General features: G+C 46.8%; 6 non-coding genes across 6 annotated transcripts; 5 read left to right on the plus strand and 1 right to left on the minus strand.

The window, feature by feature from the left end:
* The first annotated feature begins 96 nt into the window (after nt 1-96).
* trnas-aga (transfer RNA serine (anticodon AGA)) lies at nt 97-179 on the plus strand. The gene has a single exon. It is a non-coding gene; the product is annotated as a tRNA-Ser (tRNA).
* Nucleotides 180-392: 213 nt separating this feature from the next.
* On the plus strand, nt 393-463 carry trnag-gcc (transfer RNA glycine (anticodon GCC)). Its single transcript has one exon. It is a non-coding gene; the product is annotated as a tRNA-Gly (tRNA).
* A 4,181-nt stretch (nt 464-4,644) lies between these two features.
* On the minus strand, nt 4,645-4,726 carry trnas-gcu (transfer RNA serine (anticodon GCU)). The gene has a single exon. It is a non-coding gene; the product is annotated as a tRNA-Ser (tRNA).
* A 5,699-nt stretch (nt 4,727-10,425) lies between these two features.
* trnag-ucc (transfer RNA glycine (anticodon UCC)) lies at nt 10,426-10,497 on the plus strand. Its single transcript has one exon. It is a non-coding gene; the product is annotated as a tRNA-Gly (tRNA).
* A 5,128-nt stretch (nt 10,498-15,625) lies between these two features.
* LOC148633061 (U5 spliceosomal RNA) lies at nt 15,626-15,742 on the plus strand. The gene has a single exon (XR_015934147.1). It is a non-coding gene; the product is annotated as a U5 spliceosomal RNA (small nuclear RNA).
* A 3,136-nt stretch (nt 15,743-18,878) lies between these two features.
* trnas-cga (transfer RNA serine (anticodon CGA)) lies at nt 18,879-18,960 on the plus strand. Its single transcript has one exon. It is a non-coding gene; the product is annotated as a tRNA-Ser (tRNA).
* Nucleotides 18,961-19,263: the final 303 nt, after the last annotated feature.

Here is a 19,263-nt window from a genome sequence, read left to right on the forward strand (position 1 = left end):
TTTTTGAAACGGAGAACGACTTTGAAATAGGCTTCCGCCGGCGCCTCGCGATCCAGGTAAGATTGTAGCAAGAACGCAGCGGCAGTGGGGCTTGCTGTAGTCGTGGCCGAGTGGTTAAGGCGATGGACTAGAAATCCATTGGGGTCTCCCCGCGCAGGTTCGTAATCCTGCCGACTACGTTATCCGCCTCCAGTCGGTGTGTTTCGGCGCAAGCAAAGAAGCGCGCCTCTTTGCTGTTCCTGGTGGTTTTAAAACGCCCAATCGCTTGTACCCGCTGCCTTGGAAATAAGTTCTTCAGCGTCCGCGAATGGCATTTTGCAGCTGGAAGCAGATGTCGACGCGTTTTGCACAGAGCACCAAAAAAGCGTCTTTTTTGAAGACCCAGGCACTGAGCATTGGTGGTTCAGTGGTAGAATTCTCGCCTGCCACGCGGGAGGCTCGGGTTCGATTCCCGGCCAATGCAGTGGCTTTTGCAGCGAGCGGCTCCATCACTTGCATCCCCTTGCAACTCGCAACTCAAAAAACCCACTGAAGCTAAGCAGGTGTGAGCCAGGTCAGTACCCGGATGAGGGTGAGCTACAGGGAAAAACAAAGCTTCCAGCTGGAAGCGGTGTTAATGGTGCCGGCGGTGGGGCGCTCACCCTGAGGTCTGTGCGGGTCCCAATGCCCCAGTATAGTGACGGAGATGCTGTGTTGTAAAAGGGCGCTGTCTTTTGGATGAGATGTAAAACCGAGGTCACAGCGCTCTGTGGTCATTCAAAATGACCACCAAAACCTTTGACAAAAGCTCTTGGTAATTGATGGTCTTCAATAATGCTTCTCCTTTAGGTACATTTTAAATCAGCTGAAAAATGCTGTGAAATGGGGGGGCACTTCAGGCCAGTGTAGGATTTGGGTTACAAGAACCATAAAAACTGCACGAGAAAGCCCAAACACTGAATTACACGGCTTTCTATTCAAAGGAGGACAAAAGAAATTCCCTGAGTTTGATTTTTTGCAGCACAGAGAGGAGCACTGTCGTGAGGCCGGTTAGCTCAGTTGGTTAGAGCGTGGTGCTAATAACGCCTAATCGTACAGGCCAGGTCCTTTTCTCCTTTCTTACCAAAGCTGTTAGGTTCCTTTCCGTGGTGAGATGGGTTGTCATGCAACACTGCCACATAGTGCCGACAGACAAGAGTGTTGCGGGAGAAGAGAAAAGTGTTTGAAGATTTAAGAGTGTCTTAGGTGGAGCCAAAATCAAGTGTCACAAATGAAAGTGGTTGGATTTCCAATGTTTAATATGGTAAAAATAAGCGGAAGTTATCTGCCGGTCCGGCACAGTCTGCCATGCTTTTGTCATATACTGTAAAGTGGTGTCGAACTGGAGCCTCACCATTTGCATATGTGAGGCTCCAGTTATACATCGAGTGTCACATTAAATGACAAAAATGAAGAGAGTTAAAGCAGCTGGAGAGGTTTTCTTACAACTTTTGAGCTGACACAGTTTTGGAAAATGTTTCCTTCACGCTGCACTGTACAATATAGGCAGCCAAGAGTTTCCAAAACAAAACAGAATTGACAGATAGGAGAAAATTCCCACTCGTCCTGAAGTTCCCAAAATCCAGCACTGAGCGTAAACAAAGTGTCTAAGTAGCGTGGGAATGCTAACACTAACCCTAGCTGGAGTTTGAGCAAACCAGCACTGAGAGTAAAAAGATGAGTCAAAGTAACGTCTAATCGGATTAGTTTCCTTAGAGCTGGTTCAGAGTTTGCTCAAGAGTTTACCTTTCACAGATGCGCAAAGAAGAATGTTGGGGGTGCACGCTTCAAGGCACCTTACAGCTGTAGAGACTGATTCGAGACGATTCATGGCGTGTGCTCGTTCCCATATACCGTACGCCCCGGGGTGCAGTGCTAGGATGACGTACAATACCGCTTGGGCACGTAACGGCGTTATATGCAAGTGCGGGACGTGAGGGTTTTCGTTTGTTCGTTTTGTTTTGCTCTGCTTTGCTTTGTTTTGCTTTCCATCGCGTTGGTAAGAGCGTAAATAAAAAGGCGATTCCTGCGTCTACCACTAAGGTAAGAGCTATTTCAAGTGCGGCGTGGTGCGGCTTTTCAAATGCTCAACAGGATGACTTCGCATGCACGCGTGCTTTCATGCAGTCGTGTGTGCAACCATGTCTGCTTACGTGCAAACGGGCGTGGTTTCATGTATGCAAAAAACTTTCCTGGGCTCTTCTGAAGCACATAAAATTATTTGGAGATATACATTTGTCTTGTTTTCCTCTTAGGCTCTAGAATTGATAACTTTTTTTTCATTTTTGGCATTTTTCATAATTTTCTAGAAAGTGGTTGCAAGCCCGATATCATGCAAAGAAACGTCAGGATTCGGGGATCAGTCAATGGATTTTCTTCAAAGTTGGATTTTTGCACTCTGTTGACCAAGAGATGTTGTTCTATAATGTTTTTTTTTCAAATTTAAAAATATCATTTTTTCATGGAGCTTTGAAGGGGATGGATTCACCCTCCCTTAGCCAGGACAGAGCTCCAGGAGCCTGCGTAGGATTCTAGCTTTCTCCCCTTGCAGGCACCTGGCACAGAAGACAATATTTTTTTCCTTAAAATCTTTTTTTTTGTGTTCCTTGTTGTTCCAAACTTAATTTTAATCACTTTTAATTAGAGATTTTATTAAAAATAGTGCAATAAATGACTAATTTCACAAAAATTAATGTAATATAAAACGGATGTTTTCAACTTTATTGTAGTGTTTTAGAAACTAATATGTCTTCAAAAATGGTTGTTTTTCACTCCTATGAATGAAAACTGTTGTTATATGATGTTTTTTTTTTCAAATTTTAAATGATCATTTTTTTATGGAGCTTTGAAGGGGATGGATTCACCCTCCTTTAGCCAGGACAGAGCTCCAGGAGCCTGGGTAGGATTCTAGCTTTCTCCCCTTGCAGGCACCTGGCACAGAAGACATCATTTTTTTCCTTAAAATCTTTTTTTTTGTGTTCCTTGTTGCTCCAAACTTAATTCTATTCACTTTTAATTAGAGATTATATTAAAAATAGTGCAATAAATGACTAATTTCACTAAAAATACTAAAAGTAATATAAAACGGATGTTTTTAACTTTATTGTAGTGTTTTAGAAACTAATATGTCTTCAAAAATGGTTATTTTTCACTCCTAGGAATGAAAGCTGTTGTTATATGATGTTTATTTTCAAATTTTGAAAAAGCAAAGGATTCTAGCTTTCTCCCCTTGCAGGCATCGGACACAGAGAACCTCATGGTTTTCCTAAAAATCATTTTTTATGTTCCCTGGTGTTCCAAACTTAGTTTTAATCAATTTTAATTTGTTATGTTACAAACAGGGTAATAAAGTCTTAATTGGACTATAACTAATGTCATATTGTCTGCTACAAAACTGATATTTTCAGCTCTATTGTAGAGATTCTAGAATCAACTAATAAAGAATTGAAATAAAAAAAGGGCATAAGAAGACATTACCAACAACGACCACATGATGGAGATATTGTCTAGACATTACCAACAACGACCACAAGATGGAGATATTGTCTAGACATTACCAACAACGACCACAAGATGGAGATATTTTCCAAAGAGGCAAGAGGGGCAAAGCTGCGATAAGGTAAAATCATTTTTTGAAAGAGATTGTTGTCAGAATGCACATCCGTATCCCAAACAGAATCTCTAGTAAAATATGATCATTTGTGAAACAGGCAAATGAGTGTCAGCTACAATATGATTGCTACATATCTGCATTTGTTGGTATTTAAGGAGTAAGAGTGCAGGTTTAAACCTGCGATCCAGTGTGTTGAAGAATTTCACAACACTACCTCTAGCACATATGGAAATAAATCCTCATAATGATTATTGCCCTGGGCATGTACCAAAAAAGCAGTGAGCATATATATATATATCACTGGGTTGAAGCTAGAAACACAGAATAACTGCAAACACATCCTAAATACAGTGTTCCAGCACCTTTGACCTCATCCAGAACGTATCATTTCTTGAAAGGGATTGCTGTCCGAATGCACATCTGAATCCCAAACAGAATCTCTAGTAAAATACGATCATTTGTGAAACAGGCAAATGACTGTCTCAGGGGCCCATTTCTCATTGTCAGACACATGTATGCAATGCTTTCACTGTGCATTGAGCAATAGGGATCAAAAACACCGCAGGTAAGGTTAGAAGTCATGTTCTATGATCATTTCTTTCAGCATTAGGGACTAAATATACTAAACGTATGATGCTAAAATGTTATTTTTACATATATTAATGTAATAAATGATTGCTTATGCTTTATAAACAAATCTAATTATAATAAAAGCTTAAGTTTTGTATTTATCTTGTACCATAGAACATGATTTTCTTTGTATTTCAAGCCCACAAAGTGTCCAAATGATGCACCTTTGACCTCATCCAGAACGTATCATTTCTTGAAAGGGATTGCTGTCCGAATGCACATCTGAATCCCAAACAGAATCTCTAGTAAAATACGATCATTTGTGAAACAGGCAAATGACTGTCTCAGGGGCCCATTTCTCATTGTCAGACACATGTATGCAATGCTTTCACTGTGCATTGAGCAATAGGGATCAAAAACAGAATGGAAACAGACATGGAAACCAACGAGGATGGGATTTGAACCCATGCGTGCAAAGCACAATGGATTAGCAATCCATAGCCTTAACCACTCGGCCACCTCGTTAACAAAACTGGGCTGTCCCAACTGGGTTGGCGCGCTCCAGATGATCTTTTTCTTTTTTTTCCCTCGTACTCGAGGGTCATTTTCCTGTTCCACATGCGATTTCAACATTTTCCTTGGGAGATGTCAAGCCAGCAAGCCACTGCTGTGGTTCAGTGGCCAGCGTGGAGTTCAGTGGCCCTGTTGTACACAGAAAGCACATTGAGCTCCTTGGACATGAAAAGTTCCAGATAAAAGCCATTTGTCATCCTTTCTCTTGGTGTCGATGTTGCTATTGTATGTAAAGGTGGCAACTTGCTCAGCGAGCAGGCGGAGCACACACCGAATGCAGATGTGTCTGAGTGGTGTGTCCAAGTGGCTGCAAAAGGACAGCACTCCCGGGGCGCTGTGGCTTAGTTGGTTAAAGCGCCTGTCTAGTAAACAGGAGGCCCTGGGTCTGAATCCCAGTGGATAACCGCCTACGGCTAGACTTAATTAAATGCAAGTATTCATTTCCTGTCTTTAACACGACTTGTTTTTCTTAAAATGGATGCAACTTGCAAAACATGAAATACAAACCTTGCTAATCAGCGCTAGCAGCTGGCAAAAAAAAAGAAGTCAGCAATGTTTTTTTTCTTTAACCTTAACCCTGCTAATGGAGAAGAGTTAAACGACCGAGTCTATGCAGCTTAAACGGTGCGCACGTCGGGTTCTTAGCTGAAAGGGTGGTAAATCACGCTCACCCCAGTCCTTAATCTTTTAAAGAGGATACAAAATTGAACCTAGTCGCCACATCACATACATCCTGTTCAATGATAAAAAGGTAACATCTATCCTCGCTCCAGAGTAAATCTCACGTTGAGGGCATATTTTTTTTCACTTTACCGTGAATCGGGCTCGGCTGCACAGAGGAGAGAGCAGAGCAATGAGGTCACGGGGACAGGGGAGTCACACGCTGGCTGTTTGAACACGCGGAAGATCACTGAGGGATCCACAGTATATGGACCCTCCGTGCGCAATCAGTCCGCACTCCGGACTCTGAAACCTGCCATCCGAGTTAAGATCTCGGCAGAACCTGAAGCGCAGTTCCTTCTTAAAACGTAATCTGGTGAGCATTTCTAGAATTGTACTTGTATAGATGCAGCCTTTAATGTGTTGCTAGGTTAAAATTGATGACTTCTTGTATTTCAGTAGGCAACTGCCCTCTTGATTTTGGATTTAATTTCTTTATTACAGTGGCGCTTTTATGAAGCCAAGGGACCAGGGAGCTGCCCCAGTACTGGGATGGCCAGTTCGAAATCATAGAAACTATTGTCAATTCCAGTCCCATGTCAGTGCGAGCAGGGATTTTGACATCTTGTTTTGCTATGTTCTGCACCAACAGGCAGGTGGCTCGGCCATTCCGTTCCAGTTTGGGGGTACAACAGACTGCTAGGTTCAGTCTGATAAACTGAGCTGATGGTTGGAAGAAAACCATCTCAGCGTCCATTCTCTGTCCCTTCTTTAGGACAAGGCGTACCGGAAACCCTGCTGTTGACGCAGGAACGATCAGGTCCGATTCGTTTACTACCTGGCAGGCCTGAGGAATCGTCTGACCTGACCGAATGTTCTCGGGGTCACCGCTTAGAGAGTGGGCATCTGGGTCCACCCGTTTCCACAGCACACTGTTTACTGTGTCCAGCTGGGCGCCCAGTCGAACCAATAGGTCTGCACCAATGCAGACCGAATGGGTCAGCTGAGGTGCTACCTGGAAGTAGTGAGCAAACTTCCTTTTTCCGATGGAGATGGAAGCTACACAGCTTCCTTTGCTCCAAATGGACCTATGAGGTGGGGGTGCCCACCACAGAACCTGTGACTGCGTCACCAGGGTCACCTGACAGCTTCGCGACAGGTCCTCGAACAGACCTTCACTGATTATGGACTTCTCAGAGCTGAGGCTAAGAATTACATCATCAACCTGCACTTCTGCCACCTGGACCCCCTCCCACCACCATGGGGTGGTAGTCCTGGACCCCCTGAGGTACCAGGGTGCACAGAAAGGACTCCCATTCATTACCGGACAGGGAGATCCACTCTTCTTCAGGGATGAAAAGGGGGTGTGCTTTACCTGGCGGGTCAAGCAGCTGCTCGGAGCACTGCTCCTGTAGTTGGGAGACCGTGGGAGTGCTGGCCTGGGCAGGACTTCCCTGTAGTTTTGGAAAGCAAGAAGAGACATTTATTCTCGTCCAGAGGAACCAGGAGGAACCTCCAACTCAGCTATAGTGTTCAGTGGGCACTGTGTGATCACAGCATAACCACTGAATCCCCCTTTTTGCTGTGCAACAGGCTTAGGGTTTTTGACCTGAGCCCACAATTTTCCACGCTGGCAGTCCACCAGAGGCTCCAGCCTGTCAAGCAGGTCTTGGCCAATGAGTAGTGGCTCTCTTTTTAACCTAGAGATGTAAACAGGATGCACCATGTTCATTGGCCCGAACCTAAGTGCCACCCACACTCGGTGTGTGATCCTGGCATGATCCTGGGTATAGCTGGAAATATCTATCTTACACGGTTCTACCTTAAGTCTGATGCCTTTTCCTTTCGCTACTCGTTTGAGCTCGCTGAGTAGATCGGCTGACATCAAACTAATTTCAGCCCCAGTGTCAATCAGTGCTTCTCTATCTAAGACGTTTTCAAGAAAAACCTTGATATAAATACGCCTTGCTTTGCCTTTCTGGCTGAGATTCCCTAAGAATTGTTGGAAGCCTGCCTTTTCTTTGACTTCAGGGGCGGGGTCAGCGCCCATCTCAGAGTCACAGCCTTCTTCCAGGCAGGAACCCTCCCACCCAATCAGATAGACTGAGGGAGGGGCTTGGGACGGATCCCCGCCTCCTCCAGTGAGAAGGGGCGTGGTCCCCCTAAGCTCATTCACACTTCTGGCATTCGGTGCGGAAGGTTTACCCTGTCCTGATCTCTCAGGCAGGGCTTGTTCAAGCCTGGCCAGGCGGGCTGCAGTCGACTCCCTTCGTCCAGTCTTATGATAGACTCTGCCTGAGCCCTTGCCTTCCCCGTAGCGCTCACGGCGGCTCTGACGCTTAGTGCGGTCCTGCCTGCCTATTTTGTGCCGGGGCTTAGCGAGCTCAGGAACCTCAGCTGCCTCGAGCTGAGGCGAGTCGTCAACCCTGCTGGCTTTAGTGGCGAACACGGCCGTTTTAGCAGGTTTTCGCTCTGAGGAAGCAGAGACTTCAGCTCCCCAGGCTTTTTGAGCCAACCTTCTAATGTCAGCCATTTTCATCGCTGTGTGTGCATCACAATCATTTTCCTGACTGAGGGATGCAGATTAGCAATGAATAAACCTTTGAAATTCACGTTCTCTTCGCAACCCTCTTCATTCCGCCCTGCAAAATAAGTGCGCCTAAGCCTCTGATAATAGTCGCGAGGGGCTTCAGCTTTTTCGTGCTTAATATGGTGCACAGCAGCCACGGCAGCTATGGGATCGATAAAAGCCGAAAATTCTCCGATCATTGCCTGACACAGCTCCTCAAAGCTATTACAGACTTCCGGTCCTTGTCTAGACATCCACTCGTGGATCGCTCGGCTGGTAGTTTTCCTTACTTACATAGCCTTTTCCTGTTCGGACGCTTCGGGCATAAACTGCAAAGTATATCTCAGCTCATCGATGTAGGTCTCCACATTATTCCCTGACACTGACGGGTCAAACCTTTCTACATCTTTGGCTAACTGCCTCAGGGAGTGGAGGTTAATTTTTACGGTTTCTCCGCGGGCAGGGAGACGGCCGTGATCAGGAGCAGGGGGTCTATGCCTGAACTGACTCGCCCTTGCGTTTCGCGCAGGACTCGGCGATCTCCCCCATGCCGATCCGACCACAGACCCTGGCCGGGAGAAACCTCCTCCCGGCGCGCTGGGTGAGCGCTCCGGGCTGCTAGGTGGGCTGGCATGCAAGTGGGATCTAGTCTATTTTGCTTCCAGTACGGCAGCATCTGACTCCTTTTGCCTTTCCTGGCTGAGCTCATTTAAACTCTCAATTTCTTTTTCTTTTTCTTTCGAGCTCCCTTCCAGGTCTCTCCTAGCTACCTCAGCCGCAGTTTCTCTAGCAGACAAGTCATCTAATTTACCTAAAACTTCCCTGAGTCAGTCTTCACTTTCCTCATTTTTCACTCTCTTTTCTCTGATTATATCCAACAACTCGACTCGCTCCACCTTATATCTTTCTAGCGTTCCCTGAAGCTTTTGAAACTTTGTCAGCTCGGACAAAGACAGTTCCAGCTGTTTAGCTAGATTTAAGGTGAAACTCGATAGGACCAGAACTGCGTTCACAGACACTCCTGTGTTAAGCTGGTTCGCTACCTTAGCTACTAAATCTACTTGCAGCTTCTCAATATCATCAAAGTTCAACTTTTCGATACCACTCCAGTAACCAGGATTGTCGTCGCTAGAAATAGTACTTATAAGCGACTCCACTTCAGACATTTTAGCAGCCATTGTCATTACGTCAGAGAAACTTTAAGAGTATTACTTTTTTTTTTCTTTTTCCAAAATACAGTATGGAATCTAGACACCCGAGCAGATGGATTTCCAATCAGCACACGTTACACTAAACGCTAGAAAACAGGGGGATTTCTTTACGCAGTTATCAGCACACCCGGTATTCGCGTATAGAAGCCGCGGTGCTGTGCTGAACTTCAGTTATTCTGTGCGACTGATTCTCATTTCATTCTAAACTCACCCACCCAGGGACGCCATTAAATGTAATGGTTTGATGGGTTTACTGAGACAATTATTAATTGTAGCAGTAATCACAAGGTTGTTCGTTGGGGCTTTTAGAAAATCAATCGTCAGAACAACTAACAACGCACACACAGGGGTTCAATACACTAGATACATTTATTAATATAAATTGTGCACCAAACATATACTAGTCTGCCTGGATACGAGTGGCAGACCTTACTGTGAGGGTTATCAATATACAAGGTATATAATCCCGAAGAGATGCAAACACAAAGAGATACACAACAGAGAATATATGTCAATATATATCGTTCGGTTACCAAATCGCTAATCAGTGTTATTACCCACTGTTACTCTAAACTCGGAAGTAAATACATTACTCATGAATTAAATTGATAACAACTTGTGTTGAGGTACAATTAAATTCTCGAGACGCAATGTAGAACATGGGGTTTACTTATCCACTGTGTATGGATTTGGAATTTCCCGGCACGAACACCAAACCAGCTGACAGGCTCTGTTGCAGCCTCTGTTCCAGCGGTTGTCCAATGGGCGTTGTCCCGGCGTCCTCTGGCTACCGGCCAACCAGTCAAGGTGCAGCTCGGAGTAGGACGGGCGGAGGAATCTGACTGCGGCGCGCAGTCCTCACAAGTCACTCTTGTGCCTGGGAAGAAGCTGGTTCGTTCCCGGTCCAGCACTGCTTCTGAATAAGCTATTCAGGTTGTCGACGAGGGTCCAACTGTAGGGTCCAACTGTCCAACACAAACACAATCTGTGGCGTTTAGCGTGACAGTCTTGCAGGCATCGTGCTGTCTCACTGCAATACTATACCGCTGGAGGAAACAGTCCATCTGGCCATGAAACTCAGTTGAACGTCTAGCTACAGCAACTAACAATATCATGATTTATTCAGGATGTGTGGAATCACCACGTCCCGGAGACAGCTTCCGAAATCGTGAGCATTCTCTGGTGGTGTCCTGCAGGGCACCTGTCGGCGTGCGTTGGTGATATAGTGGTGAGCATAGCTACCTTCCAAGCAGTTAACCCGGGTTCGATTCCCGGCCAACGCAGTGGCGATTGGTTTCAAATGCTGTCATGAGCCTTGGATTGTGACTAGCAAAGCGCAGCCTTTTGAAAAACGGAATGCAAAACAGAATTGAAGGAGAATCTTACAGGGGATTCTGAGCGGTGTCTGCATACACGCAGTCCGATACGGGTGCTGAAAGCTTGAGCTACTCTCAATGTCATGCTGCCTTTCCCCGGAGTAAATCTGTTACATTGAAAGAATGCTTCTGGCAGGTTCAAAAAGCGACCCTTGTTAATTGGAGAAATCAATGATTTCGAATGAATTCTGTATGCGTTAAAAGACAGCTATACACAGAAAACATGCAGGACACTGCTCATGATGTTTCCCGAGCCGAAACACAGTGCGTTTTTCCAAGCCATCTGACAAAGCCCACCCACTGAAAACTGCAGCAGATCGTGTAAAGACGTTCAACTTTGTAACTACTGCACGCACAGGAAGCAGAATAAATTCCTCTTTTCCGGTTTTATTTATGCGAACCATAAATAAACCAAATAAACCAAGTTGCAAGAGGCCCGCACCCACAGCACAAATTGCGCAGCCTAGGCCACCTCCTCGCCCTGCACGCCACCGCCTCCTGCTGGGCCCACTCTTTCGCACACTCACACGCCACACTAACACTCAAAAGTGTGGGCAAAACAAGAAAACGAGCGCACCGTTTCCTACACATCTGCAGTCACCGTTGCGCATTCGCAGCATGTCCCGGGATGCAATTCGGCCTCATTTGCATAACTCCAGACCGGCAGATCGCCACGCAAGCTCGCGACGTGCGCCTGCCACACACCGAACAAACCTTTTCAGCAATTTCCAAAAAACGGGCCTGCTCGCCTGCCCACAAGGCTCCATCTCTTACCTGCTCTCCAGAGCCTGCTGCCTTCTGTGCTTTTCTCTCGGCACCGCTGCAGCGCACACAACTCCTGCAGCGGGAGGGGGGGAGAAAGTTCCCGCGCTCCGCCGCAGGGAAGGCTCGCTCCGTGCGCACACGTCCTTTCGATGCCAGTCCAACAAGTGCTCCGCATTAGCTGCGTCGGGGCTCCGGGGTGTCGCACCTCACCTCACCTCACCTCGCACTGCCCCCTCCTTGAATGTCTGCCGCTGGGCATGCCCCACTCTCCTCCGCCTTATCTTATCGCGTGTGAGCACCGACAATGGCCACAATGCCGGGGAATGGCACCTGTAAATTAATTCTCTTCTCTTGCAGCCTGAGATCATGTCCTTCTTTTGGCTCCCTCCAGTTCTGATAAAAAATCTCACTCTTAGATTTGTTAATTTTTGCGGATGAAGCCAAAGAGAAACGATCACAGCACTGCAGAGCTCTGCTAATTGAGGCATTGTCAGAGAGGAGCAGGGTCATCCATGTATAGAGATGTCTTTACCTCTCCTCCCCCACTTCCAGGCACTGGTATCCCATTAATGGCCTGATCCTGGCGCAAGGCACAGGCTAAGGGCTCCATAGCCAAAACGAATAACAAGGGGGATAATGGGCAGGCCTGCCTCACCTCTGAACAGACTTCAAAGGGGTGTGATCTATTGCCATTAACCATAACTCTGCTGTTGCTACCTGTGTACAGCAGGTTAATCCACTTTCTCATGATGGGGCAAAAATTCATGTGCTCAAGTACCAATGTTAAGTACTGCCGGTTTAGGCGGTCAAAGGCCTTTTCTAGGTCTACACCTAAAATGCACAGAGGGAGGGAGCGATCCTCTGAGTACAGACAGACATCCCTCAACAAGGCCAGGTTGTCGCTCATCAGGCGTCCTGCTATCCCACAAGTCTGTTCTTTCCCTACCAGTGAGGCCACTACATTTTGTAGGCGCAGGAAAAGGGCTTTGGACAGGATCTTAGTGTCCACGCCTAACAGGCTGAGGGGTCTCCAGTTCTTTATGTCATTCTTTGCTCCTTTCTTAAACAAGAGAGAGATAGTGCCTTCTCTTAAGGAGTCAGGCAGCAATTCTGTCTTATAGCTTCGCTCGAATAGGAGCAGTAGCGGATCCTGAAGCAGATCCCAAAAGGTGCAATAAAATTCTTTAGGGAGCCCGTCAGCACCCGGAGTTTTCCTCTTCTGTAAGCTCTCCATAGCCTGTCTCAGCTCTTCTATTGTCAAATCCCTCTCAAGTACTTCCCTATCTTCTTCACTCAAAACGTTTTCTAGCTTTGAGGTAAAAAAATGAATTTCTTCATCCTTTACCTCTGTAGAGCTGTACAGTCTTGAGTAGAAGGCCTCGGTGCAGGAGAGGATAGCACTCGGCTCTGTTCTCTCTCGTCCCTCCTCATCAACTACACTTTCCATGACAGACTTGGAGCCTACCACTTTCCTGAAAAAGAAGCGAGTACACTTCTCATTTTCTTCCAAGAACTGCACTCTGCTTCTTAACAGCACTCCTCGACTACTTTCTTCGGCTATGCTCCGGATGTCCTTTTTTAAAAGGGTGATATCCTCGAGCACAGCGAAGCCACTGTGCAGCATCGTGTAGAGACGCTGCAGCTGCCTCTGTTTCCTGGCTAGCACTCCTCTCCGTCTGGCAGCAGCCTTCCTTCCCTCAGCCATGAAAAAGGCCTTTGTCCTCATCTTCACCTCCTCCCACCACTCTCCTACTGACCCGTACAGACACTGCAAGGACAGCCACTGTGATAGTTTCTCCTTGTAGCGGGATACTACCCCCTCGTTCTCTAGCAGCTTAGTGTTGAGTTTCCAGAGGCCTGGGCCAAAGACAGTCCCGCCCTTGAGTTCCACTCTACACCCTAAAGCCTGATGATCTGAGAAGAAGACAGGCTGAAGAGTGACCCCAACAACTTTCACTCTCTCTGAGACAAAGCAATAGTCAATTCTGGAGCTGCTATTCCTCCCTGACCATTTATATCCTGCTGTTGTGGGATATATACATCTATATGTGTCTGAGAGTTTAAAGTCTTGAACTAAGTTTTGCAGGGCCAGTGAGCTGGAATCCAATTTTATCGGAGAGCTAGACTGCCTGTCTGTGTGCTCTAAGATACAATTAAAATCCCCTCCCACTATCACGTCTGTGCTACTTAACAATAGGGGAGAGAGTGCCTTGAGTAGCTCCACCCTTCCTCCCACGTTAGTAGGACAATACACATTGATTAGCCGCAGGTTAACGGTCCCCCATTCCACATCCACACACAGCAACCTGCCATCTATGACCCTCTGAATACTTTTCAATTTGAAAGCCCATCCTTTGAAAAGAATGGCCACGCCAGAGGCTCTGTTGTTATTGTCCCCTGACCAAACAGAAGGCCCTTTATCCCACCTATCTTCAAAGCTTTTATACCTCTCTTGATAGGCTAAAGCACACTCCTGCAACATCAACACATCTCCCTCTCTCTGCTGGAGGTAATCAAAGACACACTGGCATTTAACTCTGTCATTGATACCTCTGGTGTTAAGAGAAATTATGTTTAGAGCCATATTACATAAGAAAGTGGAACCAGTCTTTACAAAACACATTTCTCTTCGGTCTCACCTGTTACCTTCTCTTTTTCTTTTTCTTCTTACCAATTTCCTGCCAGCCATCCTCTGAATGAGCCTTCATCAGGGTGGCAGCAGTAAAAGCGTTCACGGAGTCCATTTCAAGGAAGGGGGTAGAAGGAGGGGTGGAGGGGTTCCAGCTGTCCCTATCGCCATGCTCTCCTTCCTCCTCGCTCGGGGAGAAAACAGAGTCATTTTTCCTTTTCCTCAAGTCCAGCTCCTGGGAGCACTGAGGGGAAAGGGGTGCAGCCGATGCACCAGTCTCCTCTTCCCCCTCACCCACCAGCTGTTGCAGATCCTCCGTGACGGACTGGATGGAGGAGAGGAGGGCATCTGTAGCACTTGCAGAGTCTGAGAAAAGCAGCTCCGCTGAATCCTGGGTATCGTCGCTGGACCCGCTCCACCGGTGGGGGCCCCACAATGGCCCTCGTTCTGAGGAGCAGGAGTGGGGGAGGGGTCCTCACTGTTCTCTGGGGTTTTCAAACCCTCGTGCTTGTCTGGTGCAGTCTGCGGTTGTGGGAGCGTAGTGGATTTCTCTTCCACCGGCCCCGGAGCCACAGCAGGACTGATCCTGGCTGGAGGCTGAGACTCTTTGTTCAACAAGGGTTCTTTGTTTGACTTGTTGTTTGCTTTGGCTTTTCGGGCCGGTTTGGCTGAAACAAGCACTGCCTCATCCTTTCTCATTTTGAGTTTATTGGCGTAGGCGTGAGGGCAGTTCTTAAAAACGTGTCCTTCCGAGCCACATAAATTGCACTTTGGCAGCATTGAACAGTCAGAGGCTAAATGTCCCTGTTTGCCACAGGTCTTGCAGCATTTCACAGTGCAGGACGATGCCAGGTGTCCCACAGCACCACAGCGCCGACGCACCTTTGGTTGTCCCACATAAAAAACATAGCCATTGCAGGCGCCCAGCCGGATTGTAGAGGGCAGGTGCCTTAAGCCTCCATTTACATTGTCCGGTAGCAAGCGAACCTCGAATTTCCTTGCTCCTGTTTTTATACCATCAACATCTCTAACCTCAGTTCCATGGTGGACTGTGCAGTACTGCTTAAGCCAGGTGTGAATGTCCTCCGTCTTTGCCAGTTCCGAGAACATAACAACATGCACCGTTTTCCTCTCTCTCTGTGTCAGAGGCTGCAAGTTGATCTTCTCAAGGGCAGGAACTTTCCCTCTTTTTGCCTCAAACACATCCACACATTGTTCAAACAGAGAATAGGTAGCAAAAACAACCTCAAATGCTTTCTGACCTGGGAGAGCGAAGATGAAATCCAAGTGCCGAGGTTCAAAGCCAAGTTCCTTCTGTAACACTTTTCTGCCTAACTGCATACGATCCATGAAGAGGTCATCCAAAAGCTCAAAACGTACAGCATTCTTGCGGGATCCAAAGGTTGCCATCTCAAACTGCAAAACAAACACTGCTTCCAGAAAACAAGAAAACAATCCAACTACACCAACTACAGGCTGATCAAGGTATCTCCCCTGCCAGGTAAGCCGAGAGCCGCAGGCGATGAGCCCGGAGCTGAACGGGCCCCACTGGCTCGTTTGTAAGGCCAGGTGCATTGCCAACCACGACCGGCAGGGCAGAGGGCTTGAAGGCGGCCTGGGCTCCTGCAGCTGTCCAGCCACGCACTCTGGTTTCTCTTCATCTCGTACAAATCTTTTGCCTTTTACTAAAGATTTCCATGGAGAGGAGCATGAATGAGTTCCATACAATTTTTGTGCTTCCCTGCCTTCGGGTGGGGCGCAGCTGGGCTGGTCAAAGAGAGAAAACAAAACCGCTCACAATCGCTCTTACAATGCAGTAAGTAGCACAGGCTACTTAGGGAGTAGGCTGATGTGTTTAAAAACAACCAGCGCCAGGCAGGAGTCAAACCTCCAAACTCCTAATCCATAGTCAGACACATTATCCATTGCACCACTGACCCTGGTGTGACATTGCAGGACTGTAACCCAGTGAGCTTAGCACTGCAACTAGTAAAATATTACCCCCGGTCCATTCTTTTCCAAAAGTGAGAAACACCTGTTTTCTACATTTTGTCTGTTTTAAAATCATATCTCTTTAAACCAAACCAAGAGTTTGTCTTTTGCACTGATATTCTGATTCATTTCGATTTCAAAGAAAAAAAAACATTACCTTCCAAAGCATCATAAAATTGTCCCTTCCTCCAGACTCTACTTCTCTCTTGTAGTAGTACAGCAGACCTTTCCAGGTGAGCAGATCACAGAGTCCGAAATGAGCTTCCTCCATCAAGCAAAGTACCTGAACATGACTCTGTCATCATAAAAGCGCCCCTGTAATAAAGAAATTAAATCCGAAATCAAGAGGGCAGTTGCCTACTGAAGTTCAAGAAGTCATAAATTTTAACCTAGCAACACATTAAAGGCTGCATCTATACAAGTACGATTCTAGAAATGCTCACCAGATTACGTTTTAAGAAAGAACTGCGCCTCAGGTTCCGCCGAGATCTTAACTCGGATGGCAGGATTCAGAGTCTGGAGTGTGGAATGATGGCGCACGGAGGGTCCACATACTGTGGATCCCTCAGTGATCTTCCGCGTGTTCAAACCGCCAGCGTGTGACTCCCCTGTCCCCGTGACCTCATTGCTCTGCTCTCGCCTCTGTGCAGCTGTGCCCGACTCATGGTAAAGTGGAAAAAAATATGCCCTCAACGTGAGATTTACACTGGAGTGAGGATAGTTGTTACCTTCTTATCGTTGAAACGGATGTATGTGATATGGCGACTAGGTTCTTCTCCATTAGCAGGCTTAAGGTTAAAGAAAAAAACATTGCTGACTTCTTTTTTTTTTGCCAGCCGCGAGCGCTGATTAGCGAGGTTTGTATTTCATATTTTGCAAGTTGCATCCATTTTAAGAAAAACAAGTCGTTCAAGACAGGAAATGAATACTTGCATTTAATTAAGTCTAGACGTATGCGGTTGTCCATAATGACCAGTTCTGTTCGAGAACACAGAACAAAAAAAGGCACCACTGGGATTCAGACCCAGGATCTCTTGTTTACTAAACAGGCGCTTTAACCAACTAAGCCACGGCGCCCTGGGAGTGCTGTCTTTTTGCAGCCACTTGGACACACCACTCAGACACATCTGCATTCGGTGTGTGCTCCGCCTGCTCGCTGAGTAAGTTGCCACCTTTACATACAATAGCAACATCGACACCAAGAGAAAGGATGACAAATGGCTTTTATCTGGAACTTTTCATGTCCAAGGAGCTCAATGTGCTTTCTGTGTACAACAGGGCCACTGAACTCCACACTGGCCACTGAACCACAGTAGTGGCTTGCTGGCTTGACATCTCCCAAGGAAAATGTTGAAATCGCATGTGGAACAGGAAAATGACCCTCGAGTATGAGGGAAAAAAAAGAAAAAGATCAACTGGAGTGCGCCAACCCATGTCAGGACAGCCCAGTTTTGTTGACGAGGTGGCCGAGTGGTTAAGGCGATGGACTGCTAATCCATTGTGCTCTGCACACATGGGGTCGAGTCCCATCCTTGTCGCTCTCCTTGTCTGACACTTGTGCCCGTTCGGTGTTGGCCCTCCTGTTCTTTGCTCCGGTACTAGAGCCGTACATTTTCTAGCGGTGGCTGAACATGGTATAGTAGCCTAACGTCGGTATCGAGCAGTGACAGTAACAGTATTTACATGCCCGTGCTGCCAAGTGGCTCTGGGTTGATACCGCGTTTTCACTTACTTGCAACGCAAACGGAGAAAGCGATTTTTGACAGTCTCTCGAGAGACTGCACTAGGTGTTTAGGGATAGACTTTGTCAGTTCCCCCTGGGATGATGGCCTCTCAAATAGTTTGTGATTCCTCTAGACGTTTATACAGTAGAAGCCTGCTTCGTGGCTTAAATCCAAGCTAATGTAACGAGTTAGAGGTCTGATGCAGAACTGCGAATTCAATGAACGGGAACAGTACAGTACATTGCACTGTATGTGTGAGGAAAGCTGCCCCCTTCTGTCCTTGTCGACCGAACAGAGGACTGTAAAGGATACCGCCAAGAAACTTTAGGATGCTGGTTGGAATACAGCTCCAAAGAAGCCCCTTTGGGTGTTATGTCATCAAAAAGTAAGAACAGCGACTCTCCCTTTGATCAAATGCGCAACAGAGCTGTTTTCCGTGGAGCAGGTTTCAGACCCGTAGACCTGTTTTATTTGTAGGGCAGGGCGCATTCCCAAATGCGAATCTCCTGTTTTAGAAATGCTTTGGGCGGCGTGAAGTGAAAATAAGAAATGGACTCCAGATGCACATGGAAGCAATCAAGTGTTTCATCCGAGCTGTTTCAAAGACTGCTCAAGAGCTTTCCTTTCACAGAGGCACAACGATTAATGATGGGGGTGCACCCTTCAATGCGCCTTACGACTCTAGGGAGTGATTGAGACGATTCGTAGCGTGTGCTAATTTCCCTCTATTTCCCGTGTTGCAGTGGTAGGATGACGTAAATTCCTGCTTCGACACGTAATGGCATTATAATCAAGTGCAAGAGCTGAGGGCTTTAGTTTTGTTTCGTTTTCCATGGCGTTTGTAAGCACGCAAATCAAAGGCAATTCCTGTGTCTAACAGGAATGTAAATGCTTTTGAAAGTGCAGTGTGGTGCAGCTTGTAAAATCCTTATCCACATTTGTGGTTTGTTGCTGTTTTTTTTGTCTGCCAAAACTGCATTTTGACATCCGGACGGGGAGACTTTATCATTTGAACGTGAAGCCAGCCTTAAACCCTCTGAGGCGTGTCTGTCTGCCGGCACGTATTTTGTCAAAGGTATTTATTTTTTTTTAACGGAGAGCGACTTTGAAAAGGTTTCCGCAGCCACGTCGCACTCCGTGTTAGATTAAAGGAGGAATGCGGCGATGGCGAACTCGCTGTAGTCGTGGCCGAGTGGTTAAGGCGATGGACTCGAAATCCGTTGGGGACTCCCCGCGCAGGTTTGAATCCTGCCGACTATGGCGTCTGCCGCACGTCTCCTTATGCCTGCGCGGCAAAGGCGAAGTGCCGCTTCTCCTTTCCTGGTACTATAAAAACGCTAAATCGCTTGGCCCCGCTGCCATGGAAATGAGTTCTTCAGATAACCACACATCTTGCGTTCGCACCTCTGGTGTTGTACTTATGCCTTTGAAAACCTAATGAATAAAACTGAAAGAACCGACACAATATATAGGTGCTCGTAAAGCACGCATTAAAGAACTGTTAACAGCAAGGGTTTCAGTGGGTTAACTGAGGAGAAGGCGTGATCGCTAATTGTTGACATT

Source organism: Lepisosteus platostomus, unplaced genomic scaffold, assembly GCF_059453375.1.
Source record: "Lepisosteus platostomus isolate fLepPlt1 unplaced genomic scaffold, fLepPlt1.hap1 Scaffold_54_H1, whole genome shotgun sequence".
Lineage (NCBI taxonomy): Eukaryota > Metazoa > Chordata > Actinopteri > Semionotiformes > Lepisosteidae > Lepisosteus > Lepisosteus platostomus.